General features: G+C 37.4%; 1 protein-coding gene across 2 annotated transcripts in view; it reads left to right on the top strand.

Annotated features, from left to right (window-relative positions):
• The first annotated feature begins 799 nt into the window (after positions 1-799).
• MAGED1 (MAGE family member D1) overlaps positions 800-15,740 on the top strand; it is a 55,102-nt gene continuing 40,161 nt past the window's right edge. The window contains exon 1 of one of the 2 annotated variants that reach the window (XM_081793566.1): positions 800-865. The gene's annotated coding sequence lies outside the window, so the exon portion shown is untranslated. The remainder of the gene's footprint in view (positions 866-15,740) is intronic. The other variant, XM_081793564.1, reaches the window with a different exon arrangement.

Genomic DNA, 15,740 nt, shown 5'->3' with positions numbered 1-15,740 from the left:
GGTGATTCAACATTGAACTTAAAAAAAAATTATGTTTATTTTTGAGAGACAGAGAGAGCATGAGCAGGGGAGGAGCAGAGGGGGGGTGGTGTACGCAGAATCTGAAGCAGGCTCCAGGCTCTGAGCTGTCAGCACAGAGCCCGACTTGGGGCTTGAACTCAGGAACTGTGAGATCATGACCTGAGCCGAAGTCAGATGCTCAACTGACTGAGCCACCCAGGCGCTCTGAGAACTTTTAACCAGAGTGAGGATTATTTTATTACTGAAACTTTTTGTCAGTTGTCATTTTCTTCGTTTTCTTGGGGTGGTGGTATATAAGCATACAAGAATTCTTTCTAAATGAGTTTACCTTTATTTGTTTTGAAATTTGAGTACAGCATGTAACTCTTTGGATACAATTCCGAGACAAAAATGATTCATATTTAAGATTTTTTTTAATCTTGAAATCAAAGTATGCCACTAATAAAAATAAACTTTGTTTTCAACATGGTATGCCAGAAAACAGTAAACCAGTATAGCAAATATGTAACTGTTGACATCCAAGAGTTAAGGGACTAAGGGTTAGGAATGCGAGATGACAAATTGGATAAGTGGGGTTTGACTGAAATACTGCAGTTCCTGGGATGACTAGAACTAGGATTTGTAAAAAGTTACCGAGTCCCCCTCCCAGCCGGTTTACAATACTACCCAGTTTCTGATCTGACAAGAGAGCCATAGCGATAAAGTATTCCAAGAGCTTGCTAGAGAGGCACGGGAAGTTGCTTGAGTAAAGGGGGCGTGGTGGCGGAAGTTAAATCTTCAGCTCAAAGAAAGAAAATAACACTTCCGGTCACGCTGTCGTTGCGTCGCGGTTTTCTTCACCAAGGTGAGTGTAAAGGAAGACTGATAATTTTCGCAAGTGAATCCCTAAACACCTCGGGGAAGCTTTCCTCCTTCCTATAACGTGGGATGGAACGAAGAATTCATCCCGAGTACATTCTGTGAAAGATGTTTCTGACGAGTATGGCTCTGCTCGCCAATCTTTTCTCCCTTACTCCGAAGATGGCCGGCTGTCATCCCCTCCCCTTTCTGACTCTTGTAGTCCTTTTTTCCCTGGTCATTCTTCACCTCTCTTCATTATTCCAGATCGTCTTCCTGATTTTTCTGAGCCTGAGCCATTCCCTCTACCACAGATTCTTTTCCTACCTCTTACTCCCACCTTCTTCCCCGCCCCCCTTTAGCCTCAAAACTTTTGCAATCCAGTTCTGCCACTCTTAATCTACATTCTTCCTTTTCCTTCATCCCTGGTACTCTACCCCCCTCCTTGCTGCACAAAGTTTCTGATCCATTCTGTCTCCCTCCTGCAGAGGCCATTAAACTATATACTTTCCAAAACCAGGTGTGGCTTCAGTTTCAGGGTCAACGCTGTTTTTGTTCTTAAAAATAAACAGTGGCAGAAATTTTAGAGTCTTAAGAGACATAGGGTCTTGTTCAAATTATTATTATTGTGTTTATTTTTACTCTAAACAAAATTACACATCAGATACTGCACTGATTTTTAACCGTCTATTCGTGACATTAAAAAAAAAATTTGGGGGGCGCCTGGGTGGCTCAGTCGGTTAAGTGGCCGACTTCAGCTCAGGTCATGATCTCGCGGTCCGTGAGTTTGAGCCCCGCGTCGGGCTCTGTGCTGACTGCTCAGAGCCTGGAGCCTGTTTCTGATTCTGTGTCTCCCTCTCTCTCTGACCCTCCCCCGTTCATGATCTGTCTCTCTCTGTCTCAAAAATAAATAAACGTTAAAAAAAAATTGGCATAGAACTGAATCCCCACATTTTTATGGGGGCAAACTTAGTGGATTTTCCTGTAATCTGGTGTCATCTCTTGAGGGTGGAAGCTTTTCCATCTCCTTTAGAACTTGTCATAGATCAGAAATCATTGGAATATATGACATCCAATCACAAATTTATTTTTTCATTTGAGTTATGCTTATTATGCAAATCCTTTTCTGGTCTCTGGTAGCAACATTGAACAGCGAACTGGCAGATTTTTCAGTTTTCCTGGGAACTTTGCAAGTATTATCTATTTGGTGCAAGGTCAAATGTATTTTTCTGTTACATTTATCGTGTTTGTCTTGGGAGAACATTAGTTAATCACAATCTATTATTTCCATTTTTTTACCCAAGAGAGGGGGAATGATCATTAAACTTATAATGAGGGTCAAGATTTTTCAGGCTCTAAAGAGGAATTTAACCAAAGATCTCCTTGAACAAGTAATTTATTCCTCCCTTCTCCTGTAGCTACTGTGTTACACTTGCCAAAATAAGTGTAAGAATAAGTAATTCTTTTTTCTAGGCCAGGAATAGTTTTCAGTTCTTTTATAAAAAGATGAGGCAGAGATGTTGTGATACCAAAACACTTAGGAACTTTTGGGAAGGGTATTGCTGATGTCTCTGTATTCTCTATTCAAATCATAATTACACACCATTTAAATGTCACATGGCTTCAACCCACTGTGCAACCATTATTTATTCATGCAAGAATTTTTTATTGAATAACTTTTATGTGTCAGACAGTGTTAAACACTGAGAATACAATTGGAAAATAAAAAGTTTTAAAAACTATAATTGAGAGACAATAAATGATTAAAATAAATATGAATAAGTTGTGATAGGGAGGGGATGTACTATTTTAAATTGGATGGTTAGGAAGACCTCCGTGGTAAGGCAGCATTTTGACTACAAACCTAAAGGAGGTGCGAGCACAAACTATATAGATGTTAGTGGGAAAAACAGGATGTATCTATGTCAGTGTCTGCATTTGTTGTTCATTTGGCTCCCCCCCCACACACTTTGTCTGTGGTCACTTTTCTGCACAGCTTTAATGCAGCGATCTGCATACTCAAATGACCTAATCCAATCACATAAATTTCTCATTCTTTTTCTCCTGGCTAGCTTCTTGCTATCCAGTTAGGTATATTGTCAGTTACCAGCCCCTCTAGGAAGATATCTCTATATCTATCCTCACATCTTCCTCAGTCTGTTTGTTTGTGGTGCACTGTGTGCTATCCTACAGCATATTTGCTTGCCTTTCTCAGTGCTCTTACTGCTGTGTGTTCATGATATTTTACCCACAAATGTTTGATATGTTAAATTGGAATGAATTTAATACTTGTCTGTCTGTACAGGCAACCTTTTAAATATAGTTGGCCCCCAAATTTCAGAACCACCCTATAAGGTCAGTACTATCATTGTCATTTTACTGTTGATAAAACCAAGACTCAGAGGTGGATAGTAACCTGATATTGGTGGTGGAATTCATGGAGGTAAGGTCTGTGAGACACTCAGTCCTGGCCTGGTTTTCTTTGTCTTTTGTCTGTGTCTCTTTAGCTGTTTATTAATGAGAAGTACAAAATATATGGACTATTTTATTATTTTATAAGACATAATCTGGGTATAGAAATTTCATTTTTAAAAATTTCCTTTAATAAATCAGATTATATCAGGAGCTTGAATTACTTCCTAACTATAAATATTAAGAGCTGAGAGGTGTAGTGACTCTTTTTACTTGAACATTTTTTAATTAATTTAAACAAGCATAAATTGAAAGAAGAGTACAATGAATACTTTTATACTCTAAACCTAGATTCAGTAGTTGTTAACTTTTGCCATATTAGCTCACTTGTTCACTCACTTGCTCACTCTTAACCATCCATTCATCCATTTATTTAAAAAAAATTTTTTTTTGCGTTTATTTATTTTTGAGAGACAGAGACAGCATGAGCAGGGGAGGAGCAGAGAGAGAGGGAGACACAGAATCAGAAGCAGGCTCCAGGCTCTAAGCTGTCAGCACAGAGCCCGACGTGTGGCTCCAACCCACGAACCGTGAGATCATGACCTGAGCTGAAGTTGGCTACTTAACCGACTGAGCCACCCAGGCGCCCCTCCATCCATTCATTTTTAAAATTAAGGCATAATTGTTTATCTATTTTCTGATCTATATATTTTGGTTGAACCATTTGAGATTTGCAGTCTTTATTATTTTTTTTTATTTATTATTTTTTAATTTTACATCCAAGTTAGTTAGCATATAGTGCAACAATGATTTCAGGAGTAGATTTCTTAATGCCCCTTACCCATTTAGCCCATCCCCCCTCCCACAACCCCTCCAGCAACCCTCTGTTCTCTGTATTTAAGACTCTTATGTTTTGTCTCCCTCCCTGTTTTTATATTATTTTTGCTTCCCTTCCCTTATGTTCATCTGTTTTGTATCTTAAATTCTTCATAGGAGTGCAGACTTTATTTTTAAATAAACTTAAATATACACAAAAAGGTACATGTATCAAAAGTGTATGGCTCAAGGCATTTTTAATGTAAATACACATGTGTAACCAGCATCCAAATTAAGAAATAGAACATGATTAGCATCTGAAGGCCCTTGAATGTATTCCCTTCCAGTCACATCTAAACTCCCAATTAGCCACAATCCTTGCTTCTATCACTGTATAATAATTTTGCCTGTTTTTGAACTTTATAAAAATATGGTAGTAAATCATTATTTTTTTTGGTGCCTGACCTCTTTGGCTTAAGATTTTGTTTTTGAGATTCATCCATATTATTGGGTGCAGTAGTATGTTTTTGAGATGCATTCATATTATTGGGAATGGTGGTAATTCCTCCATTCTCATTGGTATGTATTCCATTGTTTGAACATATCATAATAGATGGACATTTTGTTTGTTTATATTTTTGGCTTGTAAACATTTGTGAACATTATAGTATATGACTTTTGGTGATATATGTACATATTTCTGTTGAGCATATACCTAAGAGAAGAATTGCTGAATTAAGTTATGTATATGATTAGCTTTAGTAGAGACTGTCAACTAGTTTTCCACAATGGTTGTACAGGCATACCTTGTTTTATTGCATTTTGCTTTATTGCACTTTGCAGGTACTGTTTTTTACAAATTGAAAGTTTGTGGCAATCCTGAGTCAAACAAGTCTTTCGGCATCATTTTTCTAACAACATTTGCTCACTTCATGTCTCTGTGTTACATTTTGGTAATTCTTGAAATATTTCAAACTTTTTCAAAGTGATTATGACTTTCTGAAAGTCAGATGATGGTTAGCATTTTTTAGCAATGAAGTATTTTTTCATTACAGTATATACGTTTTTAGACATAATGTTATTACATACTTAATAGACTAAAGTGTAGTGTAATCATAACTTTTATATGCACTGGCAAACCAAAAAATTCATTTTACTTGCTTTATTGTGATACTCACTTTATTGTGGTGGTCTAGAACCGAATCTACAAGTTCTCTGAGGTATGCCTGTACTATAAAACTCTCAGTACAAATCTTTAAGAGTTCTACTTTCTCTAGAATATTGTCAACACTTGTCATTGTCTTTACTTTTTAAGGAAAAAAAGTAGCCATTCTAGTGGTTATGAATGGTATCTTATTATTTTAATTTGCAGATCTGATGATAAATTTACATCTGTCCATGTTTGTTGGCCTGGATATCTTTTTATGAGATACCTTTTCAATCTTTGACCACTTTTTCTCCTGGACTATCTTACTGATTTGTTGAGATCTTTTTAATTAAGGATGTTAATATTTTGTTATATTTATTGCAGATCTCAGTTGCTTGCATTTTCAGTTTCTTAATGGTGTCTTTTGATGAACTATCCCAATTTTAGTATTGTTGTTCAATTTCATAATGTTCCCCTTTATGGCTAGTGCTTGTTTTGTTAAAAAATCTTTGCCTTTTTCAAGGCCATGAAGACATTTTTCTGTGTTGTGTTATTGTTTAATCTCTCATTTGTATTCACAATTTATTTGTAATTGATTTTTGTGTATGTTTTCAGTATGAGTTATGGGTATGAGTAAAGGTCCCCTCCCTTTTTTGTATGTCAAAATGGACATCCAATCAACCCAGTATCACTTACTGAAAAGATCATTCTTTCCCTTCTATAGCATCATATTTTTGATAAATCAAACGGTTAGGTTATATATGTGGGTTTGTTTCTGAATTCTGTTCAGTTTGGGTTACTTCTCTATCCTTGTATAAGTACCACTGTCATAATTAATGTCATTTTATAATATACCTTATATACAGTCATTTAGTTCTACAGTTTTGTTCTTTTTCTTCAATAATGCCAAATTGGTTTTTTGAATTTCCATTTGCATTTTAGAATCAGCTTGTCAGTTTCCACAAAAATTCTTCTTGGCATTTTGATTGAGATAGCACTTAATATCATGGCATTTTACACCTAAATATCTCAGCGTTCATCTCCTAATATAAGGGACACAATAATTTCCTAATATCCCCTAACACTTAATCCATTTTCAAATTTCTTTTTTTCCTCAATGACCCTTTTATAGCTGGTATTTCTTTAAAAAAAATACACAAATACACAAGCAGCGTTTACTGAGGTTCTGTTTTTTATCAGGCAATATATATATATATATATATATATATATATATATATATTATTTAATTTAATCAAAACAAAAAAAAGAGTAATGATGTACATATTCTTCCATTTTACAGGAAAGGAAAGGAATCATACTTGGTTAAGAAACTTGTTCAATCATAAAGCTTCAAAGACCATTCACATTCAAATGCATAGTTCTATAATATGAAATCCCTTGCTCTTATCACTGTATCATATCAAATACAAAAGAATGAAAGTAAAACTCAAATCATAAAGAGATAGGGAGAGGAAGAAATTCTGCTGAGGGATCTATTAATTATAAAATGCAGAATATCGTTCTTATGGCTGGTATTCAAAAGCATCACCCAACCTAGATTAATGTATATTTATAGTTTTTGAGATTTTTTGTTGTCATTTTCCCTGTTTTGTTGAACTTGTGGATATTTATATATTTGGTACTTTTCAATCCATTGCAGTCATTATTTCTTCTGTTGCTCAAACTGTCCAGTTTAGAATGAACCAGTTGGAGCCTCTGATATTGGCTTCTTTTTTTCTTTTATTACTGAAATTTTCAAATATATTTAAAGTAGGATATAGCATGTATCCATTCTCAGCTTCAACAATTAATACCATTTTGCTGATTTTGTTTGATTTTTTCTCCTCACCCACTTTTTCACTGGGGTGTTTAAAAATTTTTTTAAGTTTATTTTGAGAGAGAGACAGCATGAGTGGGGGAGGGGGAGAAAAATAGGGAGAGAGGAAGAGAGAGAGAGAATCCCAAGCAGGCTCCACACTGTCAGGGAGCCCGATGCGGGACTCGAACTCACAAAACTGTGAGATCATGACCTTAGCTGAAACCAAGCGTGGGACACTTAACTGACTGAGCCACCCAGGTGCCCCTTCACTGGAGTATTTTAAAGCAATCTCAGACATTATGTCATTACACAGGTAAATAACTCACTATACATCTCTAACTCTTAAGTGCATTATATTAAGTAACCAATAAGCCATTACACTTAATAAGATTAACAGTAATTCTCATACTATGTAATACCCAGTTCATATTCAAATTTCTGTGATTTTCTTAAAGATGTCTTTGTATAGTTTCTTTGTTAAATCTATATCTAAACAAGGGCCACAAGATATTTTTGTCTTCAGTCTGTTTTCCTGTTAAAACCTTGTATAGCCAACCCCTCCTCCACATTTTAAAGACCATTGGTTTGTTAGAGAAACTAAGTCATTTATTGTGTCGACAAATGGATTTAGATGATTGCTTCCTTCAGGTGGTATTCATTTTGTTTTCCCATCTACATGTTTCTGTTCACTGGCATTTAGAACTAGAAGATTTATTAGGTTCACTTTCAATTATTATTATATTTTGTATTTTGTTTTGCTTTTTAAAATTTTTTTTTAGTTTTTTATTCTCATGTTAGTTAACATACAGTGTAGTCTTGGCTTCAGGAATAGAACCCAGTGATTCATCTCTTACATATGACACCCAGTGCTCATCCTGAAAAGTACCCTCCTTAATGCCTATCACCCATTTAACCCATCCCCCCACCCCTATCAACCCTCAGTTTGTTCTGTGTGTTTAAGAGTCTCTTATGGTTTGCCTCCCTCTCTGTTTTTATCTTATTTTTCCTTCTCTTACCCTATGTTTATCTGTTGTTTCTCAAATTCCACATAAGAGTGAAATCATATGATATCCATCTTTCTCTGACTGACTTATTTTTTAAGGGAAAAAATCATTTCAAGTAGTGATATGCACTTTCTATTGCATTTCATCATATCTGGTTTAAATTTTTAACTGATTCTGGGGTTCATTTGTGTTTTCAGGTGTTGTCAGCCTGATCTCCATTTTTTTTTAATTTTTAAAAATGTTTATTTATTTTTGAGAGAGAGCGCACGTGTGCACACGCACGCACTCATGAGCCAGGCAAGGGCAGAGAGAGAGAGAGAGAGGTACATAATTCGAAGCAGGCTCCAGGCTCCAAGCTGTCAGCATGGAGCCCAAAGCAGGGCTCAAACTCACAAACTGAGGTCATGACCTGAGCCAAAGTCAGATGCTTAATCTGATGCAGCCACCCAGGCATCCCAACTCCATTGTAGCATCTCCTACCAACCTTTCTCCTGTTTAGCAGCCATTGAAGATAATTGTCTAAATTCATTATTTTACTAATAGTTTAAAAAGAGTGGTCTAATTTTATCAATCCTTCTGCATTTATTAGCTGGAATTATTTCAGAAAAAAGACCTCTTTATCAGCTTTTTTTGGGGCGGGGTCCCCAAATGTATTCTATAAAAAGAAAGTCAGGATAAATGCATTTTTTTTTTTTCATTTATCGGAGTAATGGGTTCGTTCCCTAGAGAATTTCATTGTTTTCTTTAATATTATTAGGAATTCATGGATTTTTATGTATTTTATGTACCCATTGTGGTTTATTTTTGATGCCCAAACTGTGTCATTTTAGAAATTAGGAGACTTTTCCTATATCCTTTACATGATCTCATTAGATCTTGGCTTCCTTGCTTTCTGACATAAGATATTTTAGGCTTATTCCCTGCCCCAGTCCTGACATCAGCCATTTTGCAAGGAGCCATGTATTCCTTCAATAAGGATTGGTACTTAGAAACCAAGATATGAGTGCTCAGGGGATTATTACTATTTTTTTAGTAATGCTATGTGGCCTTTTGTTGTGACCCTTTTCCTTACTATTTTGAATATAAGTGAATGATTCCACCAGCATTACATTGATAATTAGCTAAGCATGGCTTTCGTTTGTTTATGTAGGCATTCATTCAGTAAAAATTTATAGACCACACTACCATGTATTTGATCTTATGCTGGGTACAGGGGATGTAAAGGTAAACCTGACATGTTTCCTGTCCTTGATGAAGATTCATTATAGTGAGGGTACGAGTAAATGAACAGACAGTGTCTAAAGAGTATGATAAGTACTGTAGTGGGCATAGTACACAGTGGGGGCAAGTGGTAAGCTGTGGGGTAGCACAGAAGGGGCGTCTGAAAATGCTTTGGAAAGGAAAATAATGCTTGATACTGGGTGAATAGAGGAAGTATGAAGGTAGAAGAGCTATGAAGGGTGTTCCAGTCAAAGGAAACTGGAAAGAGGTGGGGGAGATCTTGATATATTCAGAGAAAAACATATGTGTGGTTGGTTATAACTGGAATGTAAGTTTTATGTAGAAGAGGAGAAATGAAACTAGAGACATAGATAAGGGCCAGGATGTTGAGCACCCCAAAAGTCAAGTCAGAGAACAAGGATTTCACTCTGAAGCCTATGAGGAAGAAGCAATGGAATTGTCTTAAGCAGATGAGATACACAGTTCTCTTTGTAATGTACTGATGATGCACTGGGTGAATGGGTGAGAATGAGACAGTAGGATACTGATAAGGGGGGGTGGGGAGAGGTATAGTGGTCCAGGAGAGAGATAATGTCATGTTACACTGCATTCTGCACCCTATGTGTGTGTGTAGTGTATGGGAAAGTTATGTGTGTATGTATTACATATACTATAATCTATTATAATCCATAATATACATATACACACATTTGTAGGGTGCAGTGTAACATGAAATTTTTTGTATATGATAATATAATATAGACGACATATATGTATATAAAATAGATCTCTGCATACACATGTACATAGCTATATGTGCATATATATCCAGGGGCTGTCCCATTACAGCAGGTCTAAACCAGAGTATATTTCAGTGAAGAAGTATTGCCCAAGGACAACTGAAAAGTGGAAAAGGGCTAATAAGCACTCCCTCCTTGACCAAATGTGAGTCATGCCCCTCGGAGCCCTCTTTTCAACTAGATCTCATCCTTGGGCATTGTCTTTGGCCTGTCTGGTCTAGTTTTAGAAAGTATCCTGCTGAATAAATTTAATGAGACCCCCCCCCCCACATTTGATATGTGATCATCCTGGTTTGCCTTCAGCAAGAATTCTAAGTCTGTTTAGCAAGAATTCCCCTATCCTTATGTCTCCTCTTAATTTTCTGTCTACTGACCTCCTACCCCCTCCAAATCTACTCCTTGGCTATAGATTTCCAGCTGTTCTTACTTAATTCAAAGTAGAGTCTATTTTCTCTTCCCTTTTACAATAGTCTTGACACTTCTCAAAATAGTTCTTATAATCTTACCATTTTAACAAGTGTCAGGATAATTTTTTTTTCTTTTAACAGGCCACGTGAGAATTTCGTTTATTGTAGTCTTCCTCTTCAAAGCTCCACTAGTTGGCACTGCGTCCCAGTTGTGTATCCTTGAGTAATCTGAGAATTCTTCTTCTTCCTCTTCTTCCTGGGATTTAAGAGTATGAGGAGGAGATGATTACTCAGCTTCTCCCAGAGGTTGGAAGGTAGCCCTAACAGTTATCTCTGGTGGAGTGGAATGGTAATGAAGATACACATCTCCTTTTATGTGTTTCTGAGTGCCAAGCACTGTTGTATACTAATGAACATGTATTGCGTTTGTCTTTTAAGACTACTATCTTAAACCTTTTTTAATATAAAACATGAAATTTCTTTACATGGTTATATAAGGTGTAGATTCAGAGTTTTCTGTTAGATTAGGGATTTAGGGGAAATGAGGGCAGTATGTATGGATTAGAGTTAGTGAAGGCTAATGTGCAGAGGACTAATAATGTAAATGGTGAAAGTGTTGATCAAATGAGTGTAGACTTTGGTGTCAAAGATCCTGTCTATGAAAAATAGAATAAATAAGAGGTGGTACATGTATATTTTTAGGATGAGAGATTTGAACAGGTTTATATGTTCTACAGGGGAGGAGCTGATAAAACCAGAGGTTAGAAATAGTATGAGAGAGAGGGGATAACTGGAGAAGCAAAATGTGGAAAAGATGTGTTGAGAACATGTGAAGTACCAGCCATGAACATGAGAAGGGACATCACTTCTGACTTTGGAGTTACAGAGAATCAGAAGGGGATGTTTTTGAAGTTTTGGAAAGGCAAGAAACAGGAGGAGTTTCTTTCTTGGTGCCCCTATATTCTCTGTGAATAAGGTAGCGAGGGCATTCTGGAGTGTGAGAGGGGATGGCCAGGGCCAGAGGAAAGAGGAGAAGGTTACAACCTTCTTTACTGAATGAAAAAAGATTGATGGGCAATAATGAGTACCTATCTAGGTTGGAAATTAAGTGTGTTTAGTTTTGTCTTTTTTTTTCCAGATATATTCAGCTGCCAAGAAGTAGGAGCAAGGAAGGCAAACATTGGGCTTGATTTTAGACTTGTAAATGTGCTGGTGATGACTGAGGGGCTAAATAAGTAAGTTGTTGAGGTTACTGATGAGATTTGTTCAGGTTATAGACCATGGGATCTAATCTAATCAGGGAAGAGTATATTCTCAGGAAGATTCATTCTGTGGATCCAGAGAAAGAGAAGCTGTGTGAATATATGGTTGGGTGTGGGAGAAGTTGTATAGAAATTTCAAAGCTCAAAGAGTAGAAGTTAACAAGGTGATATGGCAGACAAGAAATCGTGGTCAAAGTAGGTTATTGGAGCTTAAGATTTCAGAGGAAAGGTAGTTCTGGATGATGACAAGGTTTAGTGGGTGGGTGAGTTGGAATAGAAGAGGTCAAAGAACTGTGAAGCTGGGGTGATGGACAGGTTAGCCATAAGATCATCAAAGATACTGGGGAAGAAAAAGAGTTTAAGGGTTGAGAGGAAGACAAGGAAGATGCTATATTTTGTGGATGGGGTGAGTATAGATGAGAGACAGATGTCATGGTAATCAAAGGAACAGAGATTTTCACAGCAGGGAGGAAGATTTAGGGAATGGGAGCAGCAATGGCTAGCATGAGTTGTTGCCCTTAACCAGTTTAGCAGTAGATCCCTTGGATGGCCCTGGCTTTATTTGTTACATTTTTGTCTTTGTCTCTGCCTTTTTGTGGGGGGGGGGCAATTACCAGGGTTAGGTGCCAGGAAAGGACTGGTAGTAAAATCTTGAATGTAAGGGGAGCTAAGATATCCCTCCATATTGATTTCTATTCTTGGAGGGACTTGAACAACTGCCCTTAGCAACTTTAAGGGAAATAATACTGCTGGTAGGACCCTGGCTTGCCCAGATGTGTGTTTCCAAAAATCCCATTGCAAATGAATATGGATAGCCAATCCCATAGCTTTTACAGAAAGAGGTGGATGCTTTTTATATAATATTCCTCATGTCAGAAAGGTTGAGAACATATGCTTTAAGGGAGTTCCATAGGAAGGCCCTGGAGTCTTCCTTTTAAAAAAATATTTCTTGGGGTACCTGGGTGGCTCAGTTGGTTGAGCGTCTGACTTCAGCTCAGGTCGTGATCTCACAGTCTGTGAGTTCGAGCTCTGTGTCGGGCTCTGTGCTGACAGCTCAGAGCCTGGAGCCTGCTTCAGATTCTCTCTCTCTCTCTCTCTCTCTCTCTCTCTCTCTCTCTTTCTCTCTCTCTTTTTCTCTCTCTCTCTCTGCCCCTCCCCCACTCGTGTTCTATCTCTGTCTCTCAAAAATAAATAAACGTTAAAAAATATTTCTTAAATTGTGCAGTATAGGGGCGCCTGGGTGGCGCAGTCGGTTAAGCGTCCGACTTCAGCCAGGTCACGATCTCACGGTCCGTGAGTTCGAGCCCCGCGTCAGGCTCTGGGCTGATGGCTCAGAGCCTGGAGCCTGTTTCTGATTCTGTGTCTCCCTCTCTCTCTGCCCCTCCCCCGTTCATGCTATGTCTCTCTCTGTCCCAAAAATAAATAAAAAACGTTGAAAAAAAAAAAATTTAAAAAAAAAAAAAAAAATTGTGCAGTATAACAAAAATACTGAAAGTTGCATAAAATGTAAATGTACACTAAAGTGAATAATTATAGGGGCACCTGGGTGACTCAGTCAGTTGAGCATCCAACTCCAGCATAGTTCATGGTCTCACGGTTCGTGGGTTTGAGCCCCACACTGGGCTCACTGCTGTCAGCCTGTCAATGCAGACCCCACTTTGGTTCTTCTGTCCCTCTCTCTCTGCCCCTCTCTTACTTGTGCTCTCTCAAAAATAAATAAACATTTAAAAAATAACAAAGTGAATAAATATAAACACCTATAAAAGAACCTTCCAAAACCAAAATAGAACATTGCAGGTTATCCAGAAGCCTCCATTCTTAATTCTGTCTCTCTCCCAAAGGTAACCATTTATCCTGACTTGACTTTTATGGTAATCACTTCTTTGCTTGCTTTGCCTGTGTGTATAGACATGTGTGCACATAAATACCTATTTATACATTTTACTGTTTATGAACATTTGGATTGCCTTCTTTTTTTGGTTGTTGTGAATAGTGTTGCTAAGAACATTTTTGTACACATCTGTTGCACATGTACATGTGTTTCTCTAAGATATATATCTGGGAGACAGATTACTTGGTAATAGTTTGTGCATCCCTTCAACTTCATTAGATAATGGAAAACTGATTTCCAAAAGGATTGCACCAGTTTTGACTTTGAGATATATGTCGATTTATACTTTGGTATTTTCTCCCCCCACAGTTTTGAGGCCAGAAAACTGTGGCTTGGAGTTGATCGGGGTAGCCAGGACCTATGATTTACTGTGGATATGGGGGACTTGGTTACTGTTTCACATTTCTCCTGGAACAGTTACACTTAGCTGCATCAGAGGGCTTCCATAGGAAAACCTTGGTTTGGTCTTATCTTTCCCAGGATCTTAAGGTCCAAGAATTGGGCCCCAGAATTGAGTGTGTTTGCCCAGCCTCTGAGGCCATTTGAGAATGAAGGAGGCTTGATTATTATCCTGCAATGCTCCTCCTTCTTGGGAGGTCCAAACAATTGATCTTAGCAATTAGCCAAGGGTTGTGTAGGGGGACTCTGAGTCAGTTGCCTCTTCTTCAGACTCTGGAGTCAAGAATCAAAACCAGGAAGTTATTATCAGAGATAACCAGCATCTGTGGATGGCAGAATATAAAGACTGGTTTAGTGGCTTAGATGACCCTGTGTCTTTGGAGGGTCCTTGAACAACTATCTTTAGCCATTTAACCAACTCCCTCCTTGTTCTTTTTGTCTCAGAGTCTATCTGTTAAGGAGCCTTTCCTTAGGGAGGGCCCTGGCTTGTTTATTTCCTTCCCAGAATTTCACGGTTTGGTAGAAGTGCTTGTAGTGATTAAAAATTATGAGTTTATCAACTTTCAGAAAACTGACAAAATGTTCTATGTGAAGATGTGAAATATTATACGTATGTATTATTGATTTTTTTATTTTGAAATAAATAATGGAATAACAAATAATTCTAAACTTTAATTACAATTAGTATTTAATGTACTTCTTGGGCCTGACTGTATTTTTTAGTTATTTCACAAAAAATAACGTATTAGCATATTTACCATTATGAGATGCTTATTTTATATTTTATTTCACTGTTTCTTTACTTTTAACTACTGTTACTATTTTTGCTTTCTTTCTTCATGTTGAGAATTTGAATTTTCAAGATAATGTCATTGAAAACAGTGGCATGTTTGTTGTAGCTCTTCACTTGATATCCTTTCATCCTTTGGCTGCTATTTGTGTCAGGTGGTTTAATGCCTTGACTACAGTCCCTCACATATTCGCAAAGGAAAGATATTCTAGAAAACATGTCATATTTTTTTATTATTATCATCAGTTGGGCACTATACGAGCCTTGTTACCTTTTACATGTTGTGCTCTGCTCTGTATCACATGGCAGCCTACCTGAGGATGTCCATCTCACAGATACTGCTTGAATAGTGTGTTACTAACAAGTTTGGAATACTAGTGTGCTGTGGTTTACCAGTTGGGAATGTTGACACCAGGGGTGTGGGAGAATCAGCAGGCTTATGAGAGCACTATTTTATCTATGGCTAGGTGAAGGGGGTGTTCTAAAAATCACTGAAGGATATAGGTAAGCTTCTTTTTCAAGGAGAGAGATTCTACAGGTCACAAAGGAAAGATTCCAGGTGGGAAGGAGAACAGGAAGCGATCGCTTCCAGGGGAAATGAGCATAGCTCACTACTTTTCATGCCTTCTGTTTGCCTTCTTGGCTATCAGGAAAATATTTTTCCAGGGCCTTGGTAGATAAGAAGTGTGCATGAATAAAGGGGGATGTCATAGAAAGTAAGAGGGGAAAGGTACACAGTCTGAGAGTGTCAGAAGTGCTAGGACACTAGTGGGAAATATAGAGTAGCCCTAAAAAAATTAGATACACCATTAATTAATTAATCAATTAAGTAAGCAAAAATGTAGTGATCTAGACTCTGCTGGATACTGAGGACATAGTTAAATTAGATGTATTTTCTACTGAATCTAGTGGA

Source organism: Panthera onca, chromosome X (genome assembly GCF_046562875.1).
Source record: "Panthera onca isolate mPanOnc1 chromosome X, mPanOnc1 haplotype 2, whole genome shotgun sequence".
NCBI lineage: Eukaryota > Metazoa > Chordata > Mammalia > Carnivora > Felidae > Panthera > Panthera onca.
The sequence above is the reverse complement of the archived record's forward strand: the minus strand, read 5'-3'. Positions and strand labels throughout refer to the sequence as shown.